This window comes from Stenella coeruleoalba (genome assembly GCF_951394435.1).
Source record: "Stenella coeruleoalba genome assembly, chromosome: 7".
Taxonomy (NCBI): domain Eukaryota; kingdom Metazoa; phylum Chordata; class Mammalia; order Artiodactyla; family Delphinidae; genus Stenella; species Stenella coeruleoalba.
This window is the reverse complement of record NC_137153.1, coordinates 32,200,141-32,226,639: the sequence shown is the minus strand read 5'-3', so window position 1 is coordinate 32,226,639 and position 26,499 is coordinate 32,200,141. Positions and strand designations below refer to the sequence as shown.

The 26,499-nt window shown below is 39.3% G+C and overlaps 1 pseudogene across 1 annotated transcript in view; it reads left to right on the top strand.

Moving 5' to 3' along the window:
- Positions 1–9,388: 9,388 nt before the first annotated feature.
- The window catches only part of LOC307188491 (RING finger protein 11-like), a 45,575-nt pseudogene continuing 28,464 nt past the window's right edge, over positions 9,389–26,499 (top strand). Inside the window, exon 1 of the transcript XR_013831754.1 lies at positions 9,389–9,742. The product of XR_013831754.1 is annotated as an RING finger protein 11-like (transcript). The remainder of the gene's footprint in view (positions 9,743–26,499) is intronic.

The window sequence follows — 26,499 nt, the reverse complement described above, 5'->3', positions numbered from 1 at the left end:
CTCAACTGGATTCTCACAGTAAGTGTCAGAGAAAAATTCCCTCGTGCTGTCAGCAGCAGGGAGGGAAGAGGAACCATTTTGAAATATGCCAGAGAGCAGGCTGTTCTACTTAACAAGGCCAGCACTCAGGAGAAATTAATTAACCGGAGTCTAATTGGCTGCGATATTAGCAGAGCCTAGCTCACCTGGGAGAAGGGAAATACCCAACTCTAGTCAGCTGTAGCCTTCCACATAGGAGAGGGGGAATACACAGCTCTAGCCCACTTGAGCCATCCTCATTCACCTAAGGAGAGAGACAAAAACTGAAAAACACTCGTGAAGTTCCAGAGGCACTGGCCCACTAAACAACTGAGAGCTAGTTATTAGAGATTACAGAATTATAGGTATAGAATTATAGAACACTTCCCCTCTCCCCACACCTTACCACCACATTACTAACGGCCTGTTTACAGCAGTTCTTTGTTCAAATCTGGCTGTCAAGAAAAATTACAAGGCATAGTAAAAGGCAAAGAAAACACAAGAGATAGAAGGAACCACACATCGCAGGGATTGGGAATGATCATACCAGGATTTTGAAAGAACTATAATTAATATGTTAAGAGCTCTAATGGATAAACAGCATGCAAAAACAGATGGATAATGTCAGCAGAGAGATGGAAATCCTAAGAAAGAACCCAAAAGAAACACTAGAAATGCAAAACACTGCAACAGAGATGGGAAGAAAGCCTTTGATGGCATTATTGGTAGACTAGACATGACAGAAGAAAGAATCTCTAGAATATCCAAGGTCTGTGGGACAACTACAAAAGGTGTAACATACACGTATAAGAATACCACAAGGTGACAATAGAAAATAACAGAAGAAATATTTTAAACAATAATGACTGAGAATGTCCCCCAAATTAGTGTCAGTCACCAAATCACAGATCCAGGAAGCTCAGAGAACATCCAACAGAATAAATATCAAAAGATTACATGTAGGCGTATCATTTTCAAACTATAGAAAATCAAAGATAAAGATCCTAAAAGACACCTTCATGCAAATATTTATAGCAGCTTTACTCATAATTGTCAAAAATCAGAAGCAACCAAGATCTCCTTTTAACAGGTGTGAATAAACAGTTGTGGTACATCCCAACAATGAGATGTCATTCCATGAGAAAAAGAAATGTGGTACCAAACATGAAAAGATATGGATAAATTATAAATGCATATTGCTAAGTGAAAGGAGCCAGTCTGAAAAGAATCATGAAAAATTGTATGACACTCTGGAAAAGGCAAATCTATAGAGATAATTTAAAAAAGTCAGTGGTTGCCAGGTGTTTGGGGACTGAGAAGTGTTAAATAGGTGAAGTACAGAGGATTGTTTAGGGTAGTGAAACTACCCTGTATGATACTGTAGTGGTGGATACATGATACTGTGCATCTGTTAAAACCCACAGAAATTTACAGCACGAAGAGTGAACCTTAATATACATAATTTAAAAAAAAACTCATTTAGATATTCTGGAGAATCCACAATGGAACACAGAATGTGACAAAACATCTAACTGTATTACAAGTATGAAATAACTTCACTTAAGAAGTTTTGGGGAAAATGGTGTTGACCTAAGTAACTGTGGAACTGAGTGGAGGCTGTAAAATGAAAGCCAAAGTAAACTATATAAAAGCGCTGTAAAAAATTAATGAACAGATACTTTGCTAAGAAAAAATAACTCAGATAATATATTTACTTGAATTAAAGCATAACATCATTGATATTCCCAGTCTCTGACTAAATTGGCACTGAATGACTCACCCTGGATTGTCACATCTGTTGCCTTTGAAGTCTGTGAAACACCAGTGTCTCAAGCACATGTTTAAGGCTTTACTTGAGATTTCACATACACTGATCTCAGGGACAAATTTACCTAAAATGGGATTTTAAAAATGTATAAATGTATTAAAGCCATGTAGGATCATTACTTTGGTGCTGCCTGCACTCAAGTTGCAGATTCCCTTAAGACTCTAAATGTACACTTACCACAGCTGATGGGTTCAAGCAGACGTGTTGGTTGCAGAAGCTCAGAGACGAGAGAAGTTGAAGAAACCTGCAGAGATTTCTTGGAACCCAGCTCCTATTCACTAAAACCAATGACAAATGTAAAGCAAATAGGAGGTGACAAAGGTTGCAAAGACATTCATTGTTTATGTTTTCTCTAGTGTGTGCTGATTGCCAGGAGTCTGTTCCCTCTGTCATCCATTCCCCAATACGGCATGAGTTAGAAATTTTATCAGTAAATATTTTCACTCTCAATATTCAACCTGTTCTAGTAGACCGTTAAAGACAGTTTTTAGATTCACAGCTTGTCATCATTTGTCTATACCTGTGGCAAGGAATACGGAATAAGATGCTCTCAGCGCTTCTTGCACATTAAACTAACGTGACAAATGCTGTGTATCAGAATGATCAGGTACATAAAATTCAGAGACCCAACTGGCATGCTGTAAATATTTGGATTTTATTTTTAAAATGTTCATGATAAAGGGTTATAAGTTCAATATTATAAAGTCAGGTATACATTATAATGAAATGAACTACATGAATTAGCAATATGCACAATACAACTTATTCTTTGATCCTGATTTTTAGAATTCATGTTATGTTTATCAATTTATACATTAGAGTTTTTCTATTTAAATACAGTTAAACAGAGCTATAATAAAAAGCATGATGTTTTATAATTGGGATGAGCTTTCTCAATAGGCAGAGGGAAGGAATGTGACTGACATCTTTATTTTCTTCTATGTGTAAAGGAAAATCACTTTATTTTGACATGCCTCAGTATTAAAATCAGCATTATAAAATATTCATTGTAATCCCTAATTTTCATACTGATAGTCAAGATTTAACAGAAGTTATAAAAGTTGCACTGATATAGATTTATGGTACTCCAAATAAACATCAAATATGGGCTGTGAGCTAAAAAAGCCTATGTCATACTGCTTAGGTCAGCTTCAGAAAGACATAGTAGATTTCCAGAATTCTTCAGCACTATAAAATATGCATTGTAATCCCTAATTACAATGCAGATACAAGTCTGTCGATGCCCTTTCACATAAAACTCCTTTTTTTTTTTTTTTTTTTTGCGGTACGTGGGCCTCTCACTGTTGTGGCCTCTCCCGTTGTGGAGCACAGGCTCCGGACGCGCAGGCTCAGCGGCCATGGCTCATGGGCCCAGCCGCTCCGCGGCATGTGGGATCTTCCCGGACCGGGGCATGAACCCGTGTCCCCTGCATCAGCAGGCGGACTCTCAACCACTGCGCCACCAGGGAAGCCCACATAAAACTCCTTTAATCGCTGCTTCAGATATTGGCAAATCATGATTTACAATTAATGAAAATTTAAAATTACACAATTATTAATCAAATAGTGTACTATCAAGCAGGATGGATTAAATTATGATGTGATAATTTAAAATCACAAAATCTCACTGGATTAACACAGTCACAATTTATTTCTTGCCAATTAAGCATATCTATTGTGGTACTGCAGGGCCTTTCCGCTTATAACTGTCACTCAGGAATCTAGGGTGATACAGACTCATTCTGGACATGTAATTCTACAACCATTGCAGTACACAAAAGGTTAGATGGCAAGTTGCACCTGTATTTCAATTTTTCCAATTGGAAATCCACATAATACTCTGTTCACATTTCACTGGCCAAAGCAAATCACATGGCAATTCTTAATTTAAAGATAATGGAAGAGGAATAAACCTGGGATGATTCCAACACCAATCATAAGTGCTACAATTATTGAGGAGGCCTCCCAGTGCACTTCACAGGCATACCTATGTTAAATTTATTCTAGCCATTAGCTTCAGCTGAGTGCCCAAAGAAAAGCTGGAGCTCTTGGCAATCAAACTACTACATGGTAAAGATTACAGTCAGCAAATTACCCAGGGCTGGCCCATGACTGTTCCTGTAGGTAAAGTTTTCTTGGAATCAGCCATGCTCACTCCTTTATGTATTGTTTATGGCTGCCTTTATACAACAACAGAAGAATTATGTAGTTACAAAAAACTCTGTATGGTCTGAAAAGTCTAAAATATTTACTCTTTGGAATTTTAAAGAAAAATTTGCTGGCTACCAGTGTAAGTGCATACATGACAGATGATAAAGATTTTATTTTTGTTTCTTCCTCATTTTTTCTTTCAGTAGTGCTTGTTTCTGATGTAATACTGTACATGTGAAAATTCAAGGAGGTCCCCACAGGAGTCTACATTATTGATTAATGAGTGTGAAAAGCATCAATCCATATTTACCACCAGAAATTACTGAGGAAGGTTGAGTTTGTAACTGTGAAAGGATAAATATGAAGTTATGCATGCCTTTTGGTAAACAGTATTTTTATATATCTTTTGTATATTTTTAGTTAAAAATTATTTCATTAATAGTTACTTTTTCATTTTTTTCTATCGTGGCAAAATCCCAAATTCTTATCACTTCAGCTCTGTGGCATTAAGCGTACCCACATTGCTGCGCAACCATCACCACCATCCATCTCTAGAACCTCTCCATGCTCCCCAACTGAAATTCTATACCCATTAGATACCAACTCCCAATTTCCTCCTCCCCACAGCCCCAAGTAACAGTATCTGTCTCCATGAACCTAAGCACCCTAGCTATTCCCACACAAGTGGGATGTTGCAACATTTATCCTTCTGTGACTGGCCTACTTCTAGCATAACATCTTCAAGGCTCATCCTTGCTGTAGCACATGCCAGGATTTCCTTCTCTTTCAAGTCTGAACAATAGTCAACAGTATGCATAAACTACATTCTGTTTATCCTTTCTTCCTTGGATAGACACCTAGGTTACCCCCACCTCCTGGCTACTGTTAAAAATGCTGCCAGGGCTTCCCTGGTGGCGCAGTGGTTGAGAGTCCGCCTGCCGATGCAGGGGACACGGGTTCATGCCCCGGTCCGGGAAGATCCCATGTGCCACGGAGCGGCTAGGCCCGTGAGCCATGGCCACTGAGCCTGCGTGTCCGGAGCCTGTGCTCCACAACGGGAGAGGCCACAACAGTGTACCACAAAAAAAAAAAAAAAAAAAAAATGCTGCCAGAACATAGGTGTACAAGTGGCTGTTCAAGTCCCTACTCCAACCTCTTTTGGGTATATACCCAGAAGTGGAACTGCTGGATGACATGGCAATCGGTGTACAATTTTTGAGGACTAGACAGTCCTCCAGAGCCACTGCACCATTTCATAGTCCCATCAGCAAAGCACAAGGACTCCAATTTCTGCGTATCTTTGCCAACACCTGCCATTGTGTTTTGTTTCAACAACAGCCATCCCAAGTGTGTGAGGTGACATGCCATCCTGCTCTCAGTCTGAATTTCCCTAAAGATTAGTGATATTTAATATCCTCTCATATGCTCATGCACTACCCGTACATCCTCTTTGGAGAAATGTCCACTCAATTCCCTTATATTTAATTGGACTGCCCTGTATTTTTATTGCTGAAGTGTAGGACATCTTTTGGTATTCTGGGTATCAATCCCTTATGCAGTATATGATTTGCAAATATTTTCTCCCATTCTGTAGATTACATCTTCACTCTGTTGATAGTGTCCTTGGATGCACAAAAGTTTTAAATTTTGATGAAGTCCAACTTATCTATTTTTTCTCTTGCTGCCTGAGCTTTCGGTGTCATATCCAATAAACCATGATCAAATCCAATGTCATGAAATTTTGCCATGTTTTCTTCTAAGAGTTTGATAGTTTTAGCTTTTACATTTAGGTCTTTGATCCATTTTCAGTTAACTTTTATATATGTTAAGAGCATAACTTCCTTTCTTAATGCATGTAGATCATCTACTTCTCCCAAAACCACTTGTTGAAAAGATGTTTCTTTCCCCATTGAATAGTCTTGGCATCCTTGTTAAAAACCAGTTGACTACTTCAGGTCCCTTTAAATTCCATGTTAACATTAGGATGGGTTTTTCTATTTCTGCAAAAAAAAAAAAATCATTGTGATTTTAATTGGTATTGCATTGAATCTGTAGTTTACTCTGGGTAGTGTTGACATTTTAGCAATATTGAATATCCCAATCAATGAATATGGGACATCTCGCCATTTATTTGTGTCTTTTTAAAATTTGTTTCTTTAATTTCAGTGTAAATATTTTTTCTACTTGGTTAAGTTTATTCCTAAGTATTTTATTCTTTTTGACGCTATTGTAAATTGAATGGTTTTCTTAATTTCCTTTTTGATTGTTCATCATTAGCATACAGAAATGCAACTAATTTTCGTTGTTGATTTTGTATCCTATAACTTTGCTGAGTTCATTTATTAGTTCCGTTTCTTCTCTTTTTGGGGGTGTAATTGTTTTGGTTTTCTACATATAATGTCATGTCATCTGTGAACAGAGATAAGATTAATTCTTCCTTTCTGATTTGGAACGTTTAACTTTCTTTTTCTTGTCTAACTGCCCAGGTTGACTTCCAGGACTATGTTGAATATAAGTGTTGAAAAAGAACATTCTTGTTTTGTTCTTGATATTAAGAGAAAAAGTTTTCAATCTTTTATCATTGAGTATGAAGTTAGCTATGAGTTTTTCATATACGGCCTTTATTATGTTGAGGTGATTTCCTTCTATTCCTAGTTTTTAGAGTGTCTTTATCATGAAATGTGTTAAATTTTGTCAAATGCTCTTTCTTAATGCATTGAGATGATCATGTGTTTTGTTCTGGTTTGGTTTGTTTTTTCTGCTAATGTGATGTATGAATATTACATTGATTGATTTTCATATGCTGAACCACCCTTGCATTCCAGGAATAAATCCCACTTGGTCATGGTGTAAGTAAACAGAATGTTTATGGGGAAATTTAACAAATATTTTTAAATTATAAAAATTTTCAAATATTTACAAAAGAAGAAAGGTCAATAAATCTTATGAATTCATCATCTAGCTTAAAAAAAACATGTTTTAAATCTATCCCCTAATATTTGTTCTTTAAACCAAACAACTTTAAAGTTAATATGAATCTCAAAAATAGTAATAAAAATATTTCTTACATAAACACAATCACATTAGCACTTGTTACAAATTTAATTATTTATTAATGTCATGTAATAATATTCAATTCATAATCAATTTCCTTTACCTTCTAAGAAATGTATTTTCACAGTTTTTGATCACATCAGAATTTTTAAAAATCACGCAAAATCCTCCATTTTAATTTTTTTCAATTCTATTAAAATTTTAAAGAAATGTAGGCAATTATTCTATAGTACACTCCAAAGTTTGGATTTTATTGATTGCTTCCTTATGAGGTAGTTTAACTTTTTCCCTGTTCTCCATATTTTCTCAATATTTTAGTTAGATATAATGGTTTGAATATATTAAACTTCAAAAATTTTGTCAAGAATACTGTGTAGGGCTTCCCTGGCGGCGCAGTGTTGAGAATCTGCCTGCCAATGCAGGGGACACGAGTTCGAGCCCTGGTCTGGGAAGATCCCACATGCTGCGGAGCAACTAGGCCCGTGAGCCACAGCTACTGAGCCTGCGCGTCTGGAGCCTGTGCTCCACAACAAGAGAGGCAGCGATAGCGAGAGGTGCACACACCGCGATGAAGAGTGGCCCCTGCTTGCCACAACTGGAGAAAGCCCTCGCACAGAAACGAAGACTCAACACAGCCAAAAATAAATAAATAAACATTAAAAAAAAAGAATACTGTGTACATAATTTTGGGTGATTCAGTTGCATAACATGGAGAAGCATAGTATGTTTGTTTGTCTCAGGACTAGTGATTCTAATCAGGAATAAGTCTAGATTAGTTAAGGCCTGAAGCTTTTACACTTTGAAGTCTCTTCTTTAACAAAAAGGCTACAGAATTACAAAAAAAGTGACAAATGTAAATGTTTAGTTAGAATAGTAAAGAAATTACAGACACAAAAATTAAAATTCGTAAAACCTAACTAATTTCTTCAAACGTCATACAGTTCTGGCCCCTCCCAGAGCTTGGAAGTGACATATGCAAATAAGGGAACCTGAAGCTGAAGCTTAATTACCTTCATGGTAACCTGCTTCTGATACTAAGATTGATTACTGCATTCCAGTCATGACATAACTCCTTCTTTATAATTCTTCCCATTAGCATTCCACCTTAGTACAATGGTAACAGCCATTATGACTGTTGCCTAAATCCATTATTTCAATATAGATTGCAAAAAGTTATTTAAATTTGATAATTTCTTCTCCATTTTTGAGATAGAATTCATTTTTAAGAACAGTGACCCTCAGAGCTATTTGACTATCTAAAATACAGTTCCTACCATAAAGATAGTAAAATGTGTATTTCCTTACCATTATCTCTTTTGAGAGTAATGAGTTGATGTTTAAGCAAACTCTAATGATTTTATCATTTTGATATGTTACTTTTTTCTTCTTTTTATCACTATCTCTATGAAACAGCATGTTCACCTTTATAATATGTATACTATATATATACACATACATACATGTATACAATATATACACACAAATATATAGGCTTGTATGTATACTGTATATAGTACTTACACATATACTACAAACGCATGCACATATAAACATATGTGTATACATATATATATAATATCTATACACATATATACAAATTAATAGGCTTGTATATATTCAATATTTTTACATATATAGTTTCGTTTTAAGGAGTTGACTCTTGTGACCGTGAGGCAGGCAAGTCAGGGCAGGACTCTGGTCTGGAGACACAGGGAAGAGCTGATGTGCCAAGTCCATTGGAGGAACACTTCCCTCTTTCTAGGGCACCTCATTTTTCTCTCCAGTCCTTCAGCTGATGGACGAGGCCCACCCACGCCGCGGCATTGACAATCTCCTTTACGCAAAGTGGACCAATTTCCGTGTTAATCTCTTCTGAAAAATACCTTCCTGGCCACATCTGGAATAATGTTTGTGGTTGCCGGGGCCCCACGCAGTGCGCACATGAGATTAACCATCCCCGTGGCGATGATGACACTTTATTTTCTCCCTTGACCATTGTCACTACTATTCCAATTAAAATGGCAGTGCTATGAAGGCAGGGCATTTCCTTTTTTGCCAGTACTGAGCGTCCGCGGTCTGGTGCCTAGCATAGGCTAAATACACGGCATTTTTGTGAACAGAAGCCCGGATTCCAGCTGTCATATTTAATAGGAATTATAGTCTTATTATTGGGGGGAAGGGGGTGTGTCACGGTACGTCGAGGGCGGGAGTCGAACCCGCCATCACAGGCTCTGAGGGGGTTTTCCCCACTTCGGGCCGGTGGGTGTGGCCAGGGACAGCCGATGACGTGCGTACGTGCGTGCGTGCGCGCGCGAGAGCGTGCGAGTCCACGGGGCGGGCCGCCCGCGCGGGGAGTGTTTTAGTCCGGCCCCCGGCTCATTGTGTTCGCCTCACGCCGGCCCGAGTTCGCAGCAGCGCTGGAGGCCCCGGGCCTGTGACTACAAAGAGGGAGCCGGGGGCCGGGCGGGAGTGAGGCGGCGGCAGCTGAGGCCCAGGCCAGGCCCCCTCCCCTCAGCCTCCCGCCTGCCCGTCTGCTCCGCCCCCGCCGGCGGCGCCGCGCCCCTCCTCCAACCGCCCGAGTAGCGCGGTGCGGGGGCCGCGCGCGAAGACATGGGGGAGAAGCTGGAGCTGAGGCTGGAGTCGCTCTTGGGGACCGAGCCCGCCGTCTACCCGTGGCAGCTGCCGGTCTATGTAAGTGCCGCCCGTCCCCTCCTCCCGGAACCCCGCCCCTCTTCCCCCACGGCGCGCTGAGCCCACCGAGAAACGGAGCGACTCGAGTCGCCAGACCCTCTTTGGAGCCCCCCCTTCCCTCCCCGCCGTGGTTCTCCGCGGCAGTTTCCAGCCCCCGCGCGCAGGGTGGGCAGAGGGGAGCCGGCGCCGGCCGGGGGCGCCGACTCGGCCGCGGGGACCCCGCGCTTCCGAGGGGCGCCTGAGCCGCTCTGCAGTTGGCTCTGCAGGGCTGGGGACCCCGGTTCCCCCGGGCCTGGACTGCCGGCGGGCTTGCCCTTCTGTACTTTAGGATCTGACATGTAGGGTTTCTTTTTCCTGGTAGTTTATTCTTAGCGCTGTCAACGTGCTTAGTTTTTTTTTTATTTTTCAGGGCACCCTTTCCTCCCTCTCTCCAGTTTTTTTGTGTTTCTGTTTTGTTTTGTTTTAGTTAGGCATTTTGTTCCTCTGATCTTGAGTGGGTGGGCTGGCAGGACACTTGGAGAGGAGGCGTTCTGTCCCCTGACCTTGAGTGGCCTTTGGAAAATGACAGGCCAGACGGAAATGTACACAGGCGTCCGGTGATTCCAGAAATGCAGGGTGTCCGGCTAGGTGGGCGCCCGGCCTCTCGTCCCCCGTGGCGGCGTGGTGCGCGTGTTCCTTGTTTCAGGGTTTACGCCTGGGCCCCGCAGCCCACCTTCCGAAGGGAAAGCGCAGCGGGCGCCTTGGGCCGGCGCCTTTGGGGCGCCCTTTCGTGCCCTCGGCTTGCGGGGGACCGTCCTCCAGGCGACCCGGCCCTCGCACGGGCTCCGTGTGTGTCAGTTTGTGGAAAGTGTGTCGCGGCCGGGGTCGGGGTCGGGACGCTGGGACCGCCTGGGAGCCGATGTTGACTCCCGGGCCCCGGTTCTCCGCAGTCATCTGAGGTCCGAGGGTTTCCAGCCCGCCACCGCGCACTGGCGCTTTCTATTTTTGCCCTTTCTGTGCCCGGAGGCGCGACTGAGCCTGGGCTCTGGCTTTTCCGGTTGGGTAACTCCGGGTGGCCCTGGTGGGCGGCCTGAGCAGTGGGCAGGGCGGGGAGACATCACAGGGGAGGGAAACTGAAAGTGGGGAGAACCTTCAGAAGTCCAGCTGATCCACTTGCCTCCCCTCCCCTCTTACTGCACTTGTCATGCACGGGTTGGCTGGCCGGCGCATTTTTCAAAATGTAATCATTTGTTTATCCTTAGTAGCCGTGAAGCATAGTTCACTTGTAGTGCACAGTTGTAGGAGTTTTGACAGATGATCGCCGTCAGGCGGCAGAGCAATCCTCTCATCCCTTTTGCTGCCCTTTGGCGCCAGCGCGCCTCTAGCTTCTTGGCTGCTAATCTCCTGTCTGTCCCTAAGGTTTTGGCTTTTCCAGAAAGCCAGATAAACGGAACAACAGCATGTAGCTTTTTGATTCTGGCTGCTTTAGCTCAGTAAAACCTATGCGAGATCCATCCCGCGTTTTTTTTTTGTTGTTGTTGTTTTAAACATTGATTTAGTTAGTTATTTACTTGGCTGTGCCGGGTCTTAGTTGCGGCACATGGGATCTTCATTGGCGCGTACGGTATGTTTTCGTTGCAGCGTGCGGGATCTAGTTCCCTGAGCAGGGATGGACCCCGGGCCCCCTGCCTTGGGAGCGCAGAGTCTTAGCCACTGAACCACCAGGGAAGTCCGTCATCCCTGTTGTTGCGGGTATGAGAAGCCACTCCTTTTTCTGGCTGTGTTGTATTCCATGTTCCGTTTGTCCATTCGCCTGTGGGTGGCAGGACTTGTGGGATGTTTCCAGTTTTGAGGGGATCAGGAATAAAGCTGCTGTAAACATCCCAGGGCAGGTTTCCATGTGAACTTGGGTTTTTACCTCACTTGAGAAAATACTCAGGAGTGGGACTGGGATCTGTGCTAAGTGTATGTTTAACAACTCTTCTGCATCTTAGAAATTGGTATTTTTGAGTATTGGAAGAGTTTAGAAATGCACTGTGACCCAGCACCCAGGCACTTGAAACGAAGTTGAAAGTTCATCTGGAGATGGTCACGTTGTCCCCGTCTCTGTCTTTTATTCGAGGCAGAGCAAGGCCACAGATTTGTAACCCTTGTAAGGAAGGCCTCGTGTGTCCAGGCCCTGGCAGGACCTGGCTTTCTAGTGGTGGGCGGTTCTGAAGTGGAGAGGGCGTCTTTCCCTTGCTGGCCAGACCTTGCTTGGCAGGGTGCGGGGTGTGCTGCCTGCCTGGCTGGGCGCTCTTTCTGCCGGTCAGCAGCCGTTCCTGGTGTGTCTGTCCTACTACCAGGCAGGCGGTCAGGGGCCCTAGTGAAGTGCTCAGCGAGCCGCAGCCTTTCCAAAGCTTTGCGGGTAATGTCTGCTACCCTCCCATTTCCCTGCTGAGGAATTTTGCTTTCTCATGGGAAGTGAGGGGGCAGTACTTTATAAGAGTTCATATTTTGTGATGACTCGATGCTGAATACGTTAAGAAAATGGGCTCCTTCCAGAAGCTTAACTTCTTAGAAGGTCGGATTACTCATGTGACCGCACGTTTGAAATGAGTGAGCTTGTTTGTTCATTGATTCATTCATTCTGCAAGCACCTCCTGGATATTTAGAGTGAGTGTTCCAGGGGGCGCGGAGGACAGTAGACAGTATTCTTTTTTTTTTTGATTTTTGAATTTAATTTAATTTATTTTTTTATACAGCACGTTCTTATTAGTCATCAGTTTTATACACATTAGTGTATACATGTCAATCCGACTTGCCCAGTTCAGCACACCACCATCCCCACCCCACCCCACCCCACCCCCCGTGGCTTTCCCCACTTGGTGTCCATACGTTTGTTCTCTACATCTGTGTCTGTATTTCTGCCCTGCAAACCGGTTCATCTGTACCATTTTTCTAAGTTCCACATACCTGCGTTAACGTACGATATTTGTTTTTCTCTTTCTGACTTACTTCACTCTGTATGACAGTCTCTAGATCCATCCACGTCTCAACAAATGACTCAATTTCGTTCCTTTTTATGGCTGAGTAATATTCCATTGTGTATATGTACCACCACTTCTTTATCTATTCGTCTGTCAATGGGCATTTAGGTTGCTTCCATGACCTGGCTATTGTAAATAGTGCTGCAGTGAACATTGGGGTGCGTGTGTCTTTTTGAATTATGGTTTTCTCTGGGTATATGCCCAGTAGTGGGATTGCTGGATCATATGGTAATTCTATTTTTGGTTTTTTAAGGAACCTCCATACTGTTCTCCATAGTGGCTGTATCAATTTACATTCCCACCAGCAGAGCAAGAGGGTGCAAGAAGCTAACCTTTTAGCTTCTTTTTGTTCCTTGATTGTAGTTAAGCTTCATCTTGCCTCAGGGCTTTTGTATTTGTTTTTCCCATGTTTTGGAAATAGTATTTCCAGAAAAATTGTCCATAAATGATTCCTTTCTATTCTTTGGCACTCATCTCTTAAAGATATTTTTTCCTTGATTGTCCTACCGGCCTTAGTCCCAATTTATCAGATTACCTTACTTCTTTCACAGAATAATCATAAAAACAAATATTATCTTTGGTGTCTCTTTGTATTTAGATGAACTTCTTCCCAAAGAACTCAAGCCCCACAGTGACAGAGGTTGTTACCTTTCTTATCCCTTATTCTGTGTCTTAGAACTGTGTCTGGCATGTAGTAATCACTCGAGGTCTGTTGCCTGTGTAAAGAATATGTGAGTAGATGAACAGATTTGGAGTTATTTAAGGTCGCTCTTAATGATGGCTGGTGTTGGTGATTAAATTAAAATTGTAGGTTTTACAGTTGGAAGTGATCTTGCTGAGTCTCAGAGCTACGGCAAAACTCTCCCTACTGTAGCATCCCTGACAGATGATCAAGTCTGAGCTTGAATGACTGTATATGAAAGACCCTAACCAGGGCAACCTCGTAGCTTTCTTCAGGCAGCTCACAGCCTTCCATGGGAGTTTGCTCCCTATTAGTCAGCTGTAATTAGGAGAAAACGGTTTGATTTACCCAGAATCATCTTCTCTCAGTCTCCTTGTTCTAGTTCCTAGAGAATAGACAGGACAGAGTTTCCTCTAAATTGCATCCTTTGGGTTTGCACTCCTGCTTGTAACAAAATAAGCACCATGCTATGGCAGAATTCCCCTTGATTGTCTGCCACTTGTTGCTACATTCCTTGTTAGTGTTTAGAAATAATTTGTCTTAATGTTCCACATTATAATTGATGGAGTACAGAAGTAAAAGAGATCTCGGGGTTATGTCAGAAGCAATCAGACAGATATTTTAACTTACCCTTTTAATGTATTTAATGCTGACACTGTGAGGAATTGAGCAGTATAGTCACCGCGTTATTGCCATTGCTGAAAAAATGTCTTTATGGTGAAATTTATGGTCACTTTGAAAGCATGAGCTGATGGGGGAATTGTCAGCTACATCTTAGAGCGCTGAGCATTTCTCAAAACGTTGTGATACGAAACACCCCTGCCTTTTCTTGTATTTCTGTGACATTCACCTACTTCACAAAAAGCATTGGTCATATTCCTGAAATAATGATGGGCTTAGTTGAGATTCTTTTGGGTCCTAAGGGACCAACATGTGTGCATAATAGTGTCGAGTTACACAGAGCCTGGATGTTTGGCTCCAGACTGAAAGCCCCATGGAGTCGTTTTCTCACATCTGTTCACCAATGTGTATGAATGGGAGAAAACCAAAGTTCTGGTTTGTTTGATCAAGGGGAGCCACACTCCTTTTACTTTTGCTGTGACAAACAAGTAAAGAGGTGTAAAATATCTGATAAGAGCCTCTTAAGGTTTGGTAGAATGCTTAAGTGGGATGTAGAGAATATAAAACAAAAAGAAAAGCAAGTGAGTACTGCTGGCAAACTTTTTCAAGGACAGCTAACAAATTAATAATAGTAGTAACAACAATACTAAGATTGATTTTCAAAGACTTAAGAGTGGCATGGATTCCTAACCACTCTACATGTATTAACTCCACGCCACAGCCCTGTAAAATGGGTGAGGTTATTAAGCCCTTGATTTTCAAAGAGGAAGTGGAACACAAAGAAGTACCACTCCTGAACTCCCAGCACTAATAAGTGGTGGAGCTGGGGAAAAAAGATCCAGGCAAATTAATTTTAGAGTTAGTGCTCTTCACCTGTAGGTTATATCCCACAGGTAATATTTTCACATTTTGAAATCACTTTACAAATACTATTTTTACCCCTAAAGTACACAGGGAATACCCAGGGAAATTGGCATTCTAATTATTTTTATATCTTTGCCAATAATCTGTTAACTTTTGGCAGTTCAGTATCCTTCCCCAACTTTTTTTTTTTTTTCTTCCCCAACTTCTTAAAAATTCAGCCTACAATCCAAAAAAGTAAGGGCTAGTGAAAAGAAATGTCTTGTAAATCCAGTTCAAGAGAGCAACTAAAAACTAAGGCCCCCCCAAGGATGGAAAAGAGAAAGCAAAAGAAAAGAAGAGACAAGAAGCCCAAACCCTATGATTAAGCTCCACGTTGTTAGGTAAAGGGGCATTTAATCAATGCTTCTTAATACCGTGTGTACAGAGTCATGGCTCTACAGAAGCCAAGGAGTCTCCCTTTCATCACTGATTCATGGTATGCACCTGGCAGGGTCACTTCCTTCTTTGAGCCTCAAAGCTTTTCATGAAGACACTGAGGGAAATGGAAAAAGGTTAGCTCTCACAAGCCAGCTCTCATGTTCTCTCGTGTTACCTGTGAGCCTAGGTAAGTGCCGAATGTCTTTAACATGACAGATTATATTTTTTCTTAACCATTTCTCTTCTCCTGATATTTACGTAATTTCTAATACATAGTAGAATAGTAGAAAAGAAAACATACTACACTAAAAAGTAACCGACACACTAACTTTCCATTCTCATTTCACTGCCAATTCAGCCAGATGCCTTCTGTAGAATTCTGATGCAGACCATGAAAACACACTGTAAGTGTTCCAGTCTTTTCCATATTTGGTAGTCCTGTGATTTCCATTGGCAGAACTATCTTGGACTGGCATCTGAAAATCTATCAAAAAGAAATTAAGTAATAGGAATTCATATCAATGGTATTGGAGAAAGAAATCCTTGAACTTATCTTACTGTGTGAACCTTCATCCATGTACAAAATCAACAAGAAAGTTTAAACTTTAAAGGCAACATATTCCCATGAATATAAGGGAGAACATAACACAAATAATATACAATGCTAACATTATGTACATACACATATATACAAGTGGTCTTGAAATATATTCCCAGATATTAATTGGATTAAAGTTTGGGGCATTAAAGCATATTTTCTCCTAGAGAGCATTATTCTTTAAGGCACATATAGACACACATAGCTGCCCTGCTGGCCTCTCACAGTTTCAGTAGATTCCACTCATGTCCCCAGTTCATTTCCCCATATATTTATTCTCGGATTAGTGATTTTTGAATAGGTGTTCCTCTCTTTAGAAATACCTGTGCCATGACCGCAGAGTACTCAGATTTCTTTTTGGCATTTGGTGGCAGATGATGGGGAAAGTGACGAGTTGTATGACAGGAGAGGTACAAGGTGAACCTTAGAGTAACTAAGACTTTATGCGTAGTTCTTAATCCCAAAAGAAAAAGAGAAGGATAGCAGCGGAAGTCTTTGGAATAAAGGATCTCTGAGATGAATCAGCATTAGAATAATTCATTGGTTACTGACTGTCCAGTCAGTTTAGGTTATAAGGTATTCCTGAGTGACTGCATCACTTTATGAAAGGTTCTACCTAACTATAGCTTTCTTTTGCTGGAATTAGTTTATATGGCAATAATATGCATAGAGAATGGCAATAGTGAATTCATGTCTTCCCCAAATTGAAGACACTCGTTAAGGTACAAGTTTACCCAAGCCTGCAAATGATTTATCCATACTATACTAACTGAGACTGTGTCTTACCATTCTTGTTTGTTAAGGGAGATAACAAGCCTAACTTTGAGTAATAGTAGGATACTTAGAAAATACTTTCAGGTTAAGTTTTGTAAACAAAGTTCAGTGTTTACCCACCAAAAGCAAATCAGCTCATTTAGTGTTGCAGGAAATGCCTTCATACTTTTTCACTGCCACTAAAGCAATTTAAAACACCTGTTGGATATATTCCCTCCTAGAATGCCATTTGTACACTTATTCCTAATAGGGCCTGTTATTTTAAATGCAAACTCGTATTATAAGGCTCAGAATTGATACTCAGTATTTTTAGTGATCACATGGTTTAGGGTTCTCAGATTTGGACTCAGACTTGCATTTCAAGCATTGCAATGTGGGCCTGTTAAATGATTTCCTTGCAACCAGGAAAAATTGTTTATCTGAATCTAAAGTCCAATTAAAGAAATGTGATAGTGGTGATAGTGGTTGATGAAGCCGACTAGCATAGCAGCTAGGGCAATTATAGACAAGTTACATTTAACCTCTCGGTGCCTCAGTGTCTTCCTCTGAAACTGAGTTTCTTCATCAATGGGGATAGATACTGGTACCAATCTGACAGAGTTATTGTAAGAAATGAAGGAGTTCACAAATTTCCTAAAGACTTAATGTTTGGCTTGTCGTTACTAAATGCTGGTAATTATTAGTAAAACAATATCCCTCTATTATTTATTATATCAAAATAATAATGATAAGAGCCTGTTATTTTAGTAGTTCGATTTTTTGGTCATATAGTTTAGACTAACTCATATTGTTTAAATGTGAAACCAAGAAGAAGAACAGTTTTGTTTTGTTTTTCTTAACCTGGTCAAGGAACCCAAATCACCTAATTCAGAAATGTTTCTAACTTGGCATCTGCTTTTAATCTGTCACAGCCAGAGAAAGTTTAATGTCTCAGAAAGTGACAGCCTTGTATTTGTGTAGCATAAAAAAGAAGATACATGCTAGATAACATATATACCCCTTATCATAGTCATGCCACATGTAGTGCAACACTATTCCTGCTGGGTTCAAGCATTGTGATCCAGAGCCTGCCATTGCCTATTATCAGGAACAGGAAAGCGTAAGAACCGTATGTGTTTGCCCTTAAGTTGGTCTACAACACAGATACTGTCAATCAGCCTCTGATAGTACCCTCCCCGTGGACAACCTTCTGTGCCCTTTTGAGCAGGCTCAGATGGAGTCTACCATCAGTGTGGTGGGACTTCACTTCGCTTCAAGTGTGTCCAAGTTGAAGGGCGGAATTAACAAATACTAACCAAATTTGTGGCTGTCCAAACTAGGAAAATAGTTAAAGAATCAGGACATGAAGAATCAGGCAAATACTCATTTGGTGTCAACCCAATAAAAAAGCTTCATGGTGAGAAAAAAGTTGCCAAAGATGAAAGCCCAGAATAGTGCTACCTTAGCCTAACCACAGTGTCAAAGCAGATGACACACATACACAAACACAAAAGGAAGCCCTCTTCACACTAATGCCCCCAAATCCTTTATGGGGCTTCAGATTGAGCAGATTAGGTAGATTGATGGTTGTCATTTACGGACTGGGTCCACCTAACAAGACTGGTTACTAACAGAATATCTCTGTTTTGTCATTTAATAGACATCCCAAACTTAATATACCTTGCAATCAAATACACACATAGTCGCTCATGCTTTTCCTGTAGACTTTACAAAACAGAAAAGCGCAGCTCCATTCTTCCTGGTGCTCAGTTACAAAATGAGATTCATCTTTGACGTTTTTCTTTCTCTCTCCTTTCACATCCAATACACAAGCAAAATGTGTCAGCCCTGTCTTTGAGATAGAACCAGAATTTGACAGTTTCTCGATTTTTCCACTGTTACCACTCAGGATTAAGATTTCGTTGTCTGTCATCTTAATTATTATCCCTCTGAACTGTGTCCTTAACATAGTGGCCGGAGAACACTTTGAGAATCTAAGTCAGAAGAATTATGTGACTTCAGTATCTTCCCCTTCATCATAGTTGAAGCTGAAGTTCTTAAAATGCTGGAAAGTTGCCACATGATTACCCTCCACATTATATATTTGATCTCATGTCCTCCACCTCTACTCCTTGCTCACTCTTTTGCAAACACCTTATACTCTTTAGTCCTTGATGTTCAACAAGTATAGTAGGAAGACATTTTCACTTGCTGTTCCCTTTACCTGAATTGCTGTTGTCTTTACTATCTACAGTACTCATCCACTCACTTTTTTAGGTCTTTTCTCAAATATCACCGTCTCCTTTATGAGGCCTTGCTTGCATTCCCTGTAATAACCTACAGCCCCACTAATACACCCTACCTCCTTAGAAGCCTCCCTTCTGCTGTAGAATCTGTTGAATGAATGAATGGAGTGAGCTATATCTAATTTCCATAAAATTAAACATCAACCGTGAACACTTGTTGAGAGACAGATTCAGGGTATAAAGAATAAAAGAAGTGTAAATTCAGGCCTTAGCATTCACCATCCATCCCCTCAGGGTTCTGCTATGGTGTATCTTTGAATAAAGAGCACAATTTGATAAGACTAATTAATAGCTTAAATTCGTTAGAATCCCAAACCTTTTATAGTAGAAATGTGATAAAAATGGTGTCAGAGATTCTCAACAAAATGTTAGTGAATTGAAGCCACAAAAGTATAAAAACAATTATATACCATGACCAAATGGGATTTGTGTCAGGTACGTAAGGCTGGTTCAACATTTGAAAATTAATTAATATAATCCAACCAAGACAAATAAAGGAAAAAAACATATAAATACATGCAGAAGAAGCATTTGACAAAATCCAGCATGCACTCATGAGAAAAACTCTCAGTAAACTAGGAATAGAGAGGACTTCCTTAACTTGATAATACGATCTACAAAAAAACCAATAGCTAACATCATACTTCCTGGAGAGAAACTCAATGCTTTCCCACTAAGATTAAGCACAAGGCAAGGATATCCTCCTTTATTATAACTTTTCAATATTGTGCTGCAAGTCCTTGCTAATGCAATAAGGCAAGAAAAGGAAATAAAAGGTGTACATATTGAGAACGAAGACATAAACCTGTCTTTGTTCACAGGTGACATGGTCATCTATGTAGAAAATCTTAAAGAGTTGACCCAAAACTCCTGTAACTAATAAGTGATTATAGCAAGGTTGCAGGATCCAAGGTTAATATACAAAAGGCAATTGCTTTCCTATATACCAATAATGAACAAGTGGAATAGGTTTAAAACAAACCGACACTATTTACATTAGCATTGCCAAAAATGTAATACTTCTGTATAAATCTAATAAAATATGTACAACCTCTATAGGAGGAAAACTACAAAACCATGATGAATGAAGTCAAAGAATAAATAAATGGAGAGTTATTGCATGTTCATGAATAGGAAGACTCAGTATTATCAAAATGTCAGTTCTTTCTGACTTAATCTATAGAAATTCAGTGCAATCCCAATAAAAATCCCAGCAAGTTATTTTATGGATATTGGCAAACTGATTCTAAAGTCCATATGAAGAGGCAAGAGACCCAGAATAGCTATCACCTCATTGAAGGACACAGTTGAAGGAATGACACTACTCAACTTGAAGACTTACTATGAAGGTGCAGTAATCAAGACAGGGTGGTATTGGTGAAACAACAAATAGATCAGTGGAACAGAATAAAGAGCCCCAAAATAGACCCACATAAATACAATCAACTGATCTTTGGCAAAAGAACAAAGACAATACAATGGAGCAAAGATAGTCTTTTCATCAAATAGTGCTGAAACAACTGGATGTCCATAGTTAAAAAAAAAAAATCGAGACACAGACTTTATATCCTTCATAAAAATTAACTCAAAATGAACCACAGACCTAAATGTAAAACACAAAACTGTAAAACTCCCAGAAGATAGCATAGGAGAAAACCTAGATGACCTTGGGTATGGCAATGACTTTTAAAATATAACACCAAAGGCACATTCCATGAAAGAATTGATAAGCTAGACTTCATTAAAATAGAAAATTTCTGCTCTCTGAAAATCACTATCAAGATAATGAAAAGACAAGCCACAGAGTGGGAGAAAGCATTTGTGAAAGACGCATCTTGTTAGGGTAAAGTGGCAACTTGCAAGCTTCTTACATGTGCAACTGGTGTAATTTATTTTGGTATGTAGTGTGAGGTACAGACTTTAGTTTTAAATGGGTGTGTAGTTTTCTAGGCATCAATTTTAAAGATTATAACTTGACTTTATCACAATCAAACTTCCCAGACATACTAAGAACTATTTGTGGATATTCTTTTCTGTTTAATTTGTATATGTGTTCATTCATGTAGTAGTGCTACAATGTTTGAATTGTAGTGGCTTTATAGTTAAGTTATATAGCTACCTGCTAATTAACAGATACTCAACTTCTAATAAAATTTAGGACTTGTACCTGAATGCCTCCAGACTATGTTCTTCATTCAGACTCTTTACTATTCACTCAATATAAATTCAGAGCTGATATACATTAAAACTGAACTAAAGAGGCTAACATTTTTTAGTTTTCATCTATATTCCTAGATTCAAAATATGAGAAAGTAATACAATGCAACATTTTTTAAAACCTCTAATGACTCACATTTTCTATCTCTAATTAAAACAGAATACCCTGTGGAATATCTTTGCATCATTTACCCGGTTTCATTAATTCTGGCTGCTGAAGTTAATTTAAATTCACTCTGGTAAAATGAGAGCTCAGTATAAGGTTTTAGCATCTCAGTGAGACTTACAAATAATCATCTGCTAGGTGGTAAACAGTAAACAGTCTTGTTTATTGCAAATAATCTTAGCCAATAAATGTTATTTATGCTCCATTTAAGAATAAAGATGTTAATCAGAGATCACAGAACGATCTTTTTGTTAAAGCTAAAAGCAATTCTGCTTTGATTAGTTGCAAATGCAAATATTACCCAACTTCTTTCTCCTTCTTTGATAGTTGTATAGAAATAAAACTAAATATAAGAATGTAAGCCAAACCCACTACAAATGAAACTGCACTACAGGCCCAGTATCTTCAGTGATTTCCAGAATGATTTCTATGCTCAAACCTTCATTCTATCCTCTCTTCCTAAACAGAATTGTTTTGTTTTGTTTTGTTTTTGAGTAACTTTTATTACACAAGAGATTCATATTCTTTATAGAGAAATCATGTAATCGAATAATCCAAAAATAGATTAAAAAAATAAAAATTAGCCATAATTCCACCTCTCAGATATATTATCACTGTATCTATTTTATAGTATAGCTTTCTTATATACATTTTTTAACATCTTTATTGCAGTATAATTGCTTTACAATGTTGTGTTAGTCTCTGCTGTATAACAGTGCATCGGCTATACGTATGTATATATCCCCATATCCCCTCCTTTTTGCGTCTCCCTCCCACCCTCCCTATCCCACGCCTCTAGGTGATCACAAAGCCCACAGCTGATCTCCCTGTGCTATTTGGCTGCTTCCCACTAGCTATCTATTTTACATTTGGTAGTGTCTATATGTCCATGCCACTCTCTCACTTCGTCCCAGATTACCCTTCCCCCTCCCCATGTCCCTAAACAGAATTTTAAGAAGATAGCCAAGATAAAATGAGAAACTGATTTAGACTTTGGTACCAGGTTTACAGCTTCAATGATTTAGGAAAATCCCTTGACAGCTATACTGAGCCTCAGTTTTCACATTTGTAAAAGGGTGAGGATTAAAAAAAACTGATACTTCTGGAAATGCCTGTCATTCTGATTGGATATGTTTAAAATGTTGACTGAAATTTAAATGTATAAATTATAAAAAGAAGATGACAAAAAGAACTATTATCATTTTATTACCCAGATAAACCCTGGTGGCCCACTGATAGGAGACAGGGCTTCTCTAAGTAGTTTTCTTCATCCTGATTTCTGGACACTCCCTTCTTTAATCTGCTTTTGGAGGCACTGGGTGACATTTTGGCAAGTTTTATTCAATTTCTTTATGCCTTGATTTTAGGAAGGAAGAATAGTAGCTGTGCTGAGCTCTGCCAGGTCAGATAGAATTTTGGAGTATTCTCGTTCTCTCTCTTGTAGACAGCCACTGTCATTTGGTAAGCCATAAGCCTTCCTTTGCTTTGACTGTGGTTAGTGTGTTTGCTGGATTTCTAAAATATATTTTTAGTGTTTACTTGTTTAGATTGAAAAGATTGGGCTATATTTTTAAAAGTTTATCCCTCCATTTTGGAAGGCCTTTTAAGTTGTGATATTACATGCAAGAGAGCTAACGGAATTCTGGACTCCATATTTTCGTTTTTACCTTTTTTTTTTTTTCTCAGACTTTGAACCAACAATGGCTAAGAATGAGAGGAACTCAGACCCGAATATTTTTTCCCTTGTCAAGCACAGAGAATATGGGAAAAAATGAAATTGGGAAATTGTTTTGCTCGTCTTCCTTTCCTCCTTTTTGGTCAGTTACCTTAGTCGTCCACCTCACTTTGTATTTCTAGCCTGGCTTCAGAAAGACCTGAATTTGATGAACTACACATTGTTGGAGTAGTAGATTGCTAGAAGGAACCAAGATCCAGACGACCTTAGATGGTGGCTTCATGGATTATATTCAAGGATGGTCCAGCCTATTTCCTCACTTCCATTGTGAAAGGAGTTCCCTATTCCTAAGATAATGGACCTATGTGCCACTGACACAGAAGATGGAGATTTATCCCAGTGCCTTTATATATGTATAGATATTAAAATTATGTATATATATGTGTTTATATATAGATAATGCCTAATGGAAATATCTCAGATGTTCTATTTTGTTTTTTCTTTAATTTTACTTATAAAAATTGTGACGATTTTTTAACTCAAAAGAGGAGAACCTTAAAAATTAATTAAAAACACATTCTCAGTAGTCTAAGGTTCAGAGTGACTTGGCAGAGAAAATTGCTGAATGGTTAGATAACAGTGCTGGTAGGCTTGGCTATTGTAACACTTTACATTTGAGTTTCTCTTCCTTGAAATTACAAGAACTATATGGCTCAAGAGAAAGATTGATAATTAGGAATATTCTGCTTACTTTTAATATAGCCTATTGAAGAACATTTTGATTATTTGGAGATCATAGGAAGGAACCTTTATGATCTAACTTTTGAACAAGTAGTGTTGCAACACAAAGCTATGACTTAAAATTAAAAAGGAAATTTGAAATGACCTATTACTTTTGGCATCTCAAGCCAGATATCTGTCAGAAAAATGAGTCACTTTTCAGTCAAATGGGTGGTCAGCAATATAATTTTTCATTGGGAAGCTGAAAGACACCATTGCCAAACAGAGCATCTGCAGTGTTCACATCTATATTTGAGCATCTTTTGTTTTCCCAAGGGGTGCAGATGAGAAGAAGGAAGGCAGAGAAATGCACTTGCATAAAGCTTTCCAAGATGGATAGAACAGAGAGCATTCCCAGAGGCAGGTCAAGTTCAACACGAGAACAATTCTCTCAGTGCTTTCACAACTAGTTAAAATACAAGACCAGTAGTAACTCAGCTCTCAAATCAGTGCTGAAATCAAGCAGAAGGTTGTTAATATTGATACGGTTAACATACATCAAGTAGGATTACAGAATTTTCTGAATCCAAAAGTTCTTCATAGTGTTGACATTTCCTTACTGAATTCCTAGGATTGTTTGGTTTCAAAGGCTGTTGTGCTCAAGACGCATTTGTTTTTAAATAATCCTTCATAAAAAGTTCAGCTTTCAGTCTGATATGATTGAAACCCAGCTTGAGTGTGTTTTATAATGCACTGAAATGGAAAGACTATGGGCATTGAATTATTCAAAACATGGTAGGCGAAGGAGTGATATGTGGGGAAGAGGTGATCAAAGAAATCAGTGAGACTTGATATGTCTTGTTATCGCATTTTATTTACCTTTTAGAACTCTTCCCAATATTAGAGGAAAGAAATCAGTATCAATTTTCACCTGTTACGTTCCACACTTCAATTATTAATGAATGTCAGATTCGACCACAGTTTTCTGTACCACCTGCTCTGCAATAATATTTCTGAGCCTTTATGAAAAATGTAAAATTGTCATTGAATTTCCAAACATGATTTCTCCAGTGGCTAATTCAGTTTGTTTTATTAATAAGCAAGTTCTGAGGAGTAATACTAATTTAATATGCCTGCATGTAAGGTTAAACTATAAATTATTCCTGCCGAAGGTGATGAGATCTGACTGCGATGTGGTGGTAGGGCACTCACCTTCCTGAACAAACCCTGCGAGCGCACAGTTCTTGGGAGAAACCAGTACTTCATATAGTAGCAAATCTGATATTATTTTGCATGTCTCCTGTAGCAGTGGAATGCACACACACACAAACATGATCATGGGTGAAAAAACACACATGCGCACCTTAGGTGCTTACATTAATTTCTGAATATAGTTCTCCGGAAAGAAAAAGCTTTACTGATGATTTGTATTTTTATAGTTTTTTATTTTATGCATACTAAAACACTTCATGAAATCACTTACTGTTTTGTTGTCCATGGAATCCTTTCAATTTTGAGATGCTAAATACAATAATGATTATAGTCCTTGGCCATGAAAGACTAAGTTACAGAGAACCTGGTGACTGGAGGTCAGAGCTGCCACGGAATTATTCTCTGCTCTAGAGACCATTAGAATATCACTGTGTACCCACTTAAGGATAGAATGCTGCTATTGAGAAACTAGCTCTCTTTTATTTCTACTAAAAGGAGAGAACAGTAGGGGAACTTGCCTGAGTGTATAAGACTTTCTCTGTTTTGTACAATAAGCCAAAAACAATACATGACATAGCCTCAGGTCTTTTGTCTTTTGTACCCAGCTCCTTCCTGTATTACTCCTGATCAATTACACTTAAATCCACAAGAGTTGCTTGAACATTTTGACAGTTATGTTCCCCATACCCTGAAGCATTTTTAAAGGGTTACTGAGATAAAGCTATTTCAAAAAATACTCCCTCCAAATTTTTTCCGGGTGGCATCAGTGAAAAAGTAACTTAGAGGAAAAAAACTCCACCTTGAGTTCCTGGCCAACCACTCTAAGGCCAGGCAAGCATAAACCTTCATAGCAAAACCTAAGTTTGTTCCCAGTTGAGAATTTGGTTTCTATGGTCTTATTTAGAAAGTATATGGAGACTTTAATTCCCTATAAGCCCTTTCCAAAGAGTGAATACAGTTCATCATTAGTAAGAGATGATGAAAATTACAATTTTGTTGAATAGGTGGAATATATATTATATATAATATATATATTTATTTTTAATATATATATAAAGTTACTATTCAGAGTCCTAAAACATGGATTTTTCTTACTTACCAAGAATGAACAGTAACTTGATCTCTAAACACAATAAAGCACCTGGCCATAGCAGAATCATAACAAATATTTGCTATCAGAATGAATTCACTGTTCAGGTGTAAAGAGGGAATAGCTTCAGTTTGCCTCTTTCTTGCACCCCATTATTGAATCCTGGACAGAGGAGATTTTCTTGATTTTAATCTAAAGGAGAAATGTTCACTTTTGTTAAGATGGAAATTGACAACCTCAGTAGGTAGAGGCACTGTTTTTATTTGGCTGAATTCATGTTTCCAGTGATAATTCAAGGTATAATAGGGTTTTCTCTGCCACTCCAAAATCTGAAAATGATAAGCATCTCACCAGAGTTTCAGGATGGCCCATTACCTATGCTGTGGAAAGGATATTCAAAATACCATGTTTCATCAATGTCTTCTCAG